The following is a 3227-nucleotide window of genomic DNA, read 5'->3' as shown; positions in this document are numbered from 1 at the left end:
CCTTTGTACAATGGCACTATGCACGCATTCCGCCAATCCTCAGGCACCTCACCATGAGTCATACATACATTAAATAACCTTACCAACCAGTCAACAATACAGTCACCCCCTTTTTTAATAAATTCCACTGCAATACCATCCAAACCTGCTGCTTTGCCGGCTTTCATCTTCCGCAAAGCTTTCACTACCTCTTCTCTGTTTACCAAATCATTTTCCCTAACCCTCTCACTTTGCACACCACCTCGACCAAAACACCCTATATCTGCCACTCTATCATCAAACACATTCAACAAACCTTCAAAATACTCACTCCATCTCCTTCTCACATCACCACTACTTGTTATCACCTCCCCATTTGCGCCCTTCACTGAAGTTCCCATTTGCTCCCTTGTCTTACGCACTTTATTTACCTCCTTCCAGAACATCTTTTTATTCTCCCTAAAATTTAATGATACTCTCTCACCCCAACTCTCATTTGCCCTTTTTTTTACCTCTTGCACCTTTCTCTTGACCTCCTGTCTCTTTCTTTTATACATCTCCCACTCAATTTCATTTTTTCCCTGCAAAAATCGTCCAAATGCCTCTCTCTTCTCTTTCACTAATACTCTTACTTCTTCATCCCACCACTCACTACCCTTTCTAATCAACCCACCTCCCACTCTTCTCATGCCACAAGCATCTTTTGCGCAATCCATCACTGATTCCCTAAATACATCCCATTCCTCCCCCACTCCCCTTACTTCCATTGTTCTCACCTTTTTCCATTCTGTACTCAGTCTCTCCTGGTACTTCCTCACACAGGTCTCCTTCTCAAGCTCACTTACTCTCACCACCCTCTTCACCCCAACATTCACTTTTTTTTAAGGGTTCATGTTGTTAAGGTCAGTCCATTTCCGGAGATAACTATTCACTTTTATACTTTCAGGCGCATCACCATGGTATCAGCTGGTGAAGATTCTTCTTCAACTGGAGCCAAAAAGAAATTCCGTCCAGCATTGCTACAGGAGTATGAAGGAGACTACCATACTGCGGGGGAGTACGCCCTTGCTCTGCGAACATGGATGAATCAGTTGTACCAATGGCAGTGGGTAATGGCCACATTTCCATACTTTCTGGCATCATTACAGACCCAGGCAGCTACACAAAGTGGACTTGGGCCTACTGCAGAAGCTTCTGCCTTACTTTCTACAGTCACAGTCAGAACCTACACCAGCACCACCTACTCCAGACCAAGGGAATACTCAGCAACAGCAGCAGCCAGAACAGCAGCAAAGAGGTGTGGAATACACAATCCCACCTCTGTGGAAGAGACTTGTTGCTGAGGCCATTGACTTCCTACTCTTGTTTGTAATTAAGCTGGCGGTTACATTGGCTGCAGTGGATGCCTTTGATTTGCTGAGTGATGTTGAAATGTTTGACTTTGAAAACTTGCGTACAGATATCATGGCTGACTTCAGAAAGGCAATGGAAATGACATCAGAGCTCATGGTGTTGGAGCTTATTCATCGAATTGGCACCTGTGTGTTTGAGGCTCTTTGTCTACACCGTGGTTCTGGTGGGGTAGGAGGTGCTACACCAGGCAAGAAGGTGGTAGGCTTGCGAGTGGTAAGGTGTGAGTGGGTAGCACCAACTGCTTTGATCTACCCTGCCACAGACTTGGGGTTGTGTTGTGCGGTCATTCGATCAGTGGTGAAGAACTTTTCTCTCACATTTCTTTTCCCAATTTGCTTCACATTCTTCTCATTCCAACATAATCGTATTGTATATGACATCATTGCTGGATCAATTGTTGTAGAGGAACAAGTAGTACAGAGACGTAGAAATAATAACAATGTAAACTGATTAGGAATGAATGGGGAGTTGTGGTTTCAGTCCATTACACATGACAGCTAGACTGAATGTGAACGAATGTGGCCTTTTTTTGTCTGTTTCCCTGGCATTACCTCGCAATGCTGTTTCCTGAGGTGGTGTGGCACAGAGAATAGATGAAGGCAAGCAAGTATATGTACATGTGTACATATGTGTATGGCTATGTATGCATATGTATATGTATGTTTATGTGTATATGAGTGGATGAGCCATTCTTTGTCTGTTTCCTGGCGCTACCTTGCTGATGCAGGAAATGGCGATTAAGTATAATATTGAATAAATATATATATATATATATATATATATATATATATATATATATATATATATATATATATATATATATATATATATATATATATATATATCCCTGGGGATAGGGGATTAAGAATACTTCCCACGTATTCCCTGCGTGTCGTAGAAGGCGACTAAAAGGGGAGGGAGCGGGGGGCTGGAAATCCTCCCCTCTCGTCTTTTTTTTTTTAATTTTCCAAAAGAAGGAACAGAGGGGGATATTCCAAAAAAGGCCCAGTCCTCTGTTCTTAACGCTACCTCGCTAACGGGGGAAATGGCAAATAGTTTAAAAGAAAAAAGATATATATATATATATATATATATATATATATATATATATATATATATATATATATATATATATATATATATATATATAGATATAGATATATATTATCCCTGGGGATAATATATATATATATATATATATATATATATATATATATATATATATATATATATATATATATATATATATATATATATATATATATATATATATACATATATATATATATATATATATATATATATATATGTATATATATATATATATATATATATATATATATATATATATATATATATATATATATATATTATCCCTGGGGATAGGGGAGAAAGAATACTTCCCACGTATTCCCTGCGTGTCGTAGAAGGCGACTAAAAGGGGAGGGAGCGGGTGGCTGGAAATCCTCCCCTCTCGTTTTTTTTTTTAATTTTCCAAAAGAAGGAACAGAGAAGGGGGCCAGGTGAGGATTTTCCCTCTAAGGCCCAGTCCTCTGTTCTTAACGCTACCTCGCAAATGCGGGAAATGGCGAATCGTATGAAAAAAAAAAAAAAAATATATATATATATATATATATATATATATATATATATATATATATATATATATATATATATATATATATATATATATACATATATGTGCGTGTGCGGGAGTTTATGCATATGTATATGTGTATATGAGTGGATGGGCCATTCTTCGTCTGTTTCCTGCCGCTACCTCGTTGACGCGGGAAACAGCGATTAAGTATAGTAATAACAATAGTGATAATAAT

The 3227-nt window shown here is 38.2% G+C and overlaps 1 pseudogene; it reads left to right on the top strand.

Moving 5' to 3' along the window:
• The first annotated feature begins 864 nt into the window (after positions 1-864).
• On the top strand, positions 865-1842 carry LOC139756470 (protein FAM8A1-like; annotated as a pseudogene).
• The last annotated feature ends 1385 nt before the right edge of the window (positions 1843-3227 follow it).

Source organism: Panulirus ornatus, chromosome 22 (assembly GCF_036320965.1).
Source record: "Panulirus ornatus isolate Po-2019 chromosome 22, ASM3632096v1, whole genome shotgun sequence".
Lineage (NCBI taxonomy): Eukaryota > Metazoa > Arthropoda > Malacostraca > Decapoda > Palinuridae > Panulirus > Panulirus ornatus.
The sequence above is the reverse complement of the archived record's forward strand: the minus strand, read 5'-3'. Positions and strand labels throughout refer to the sequence as shown.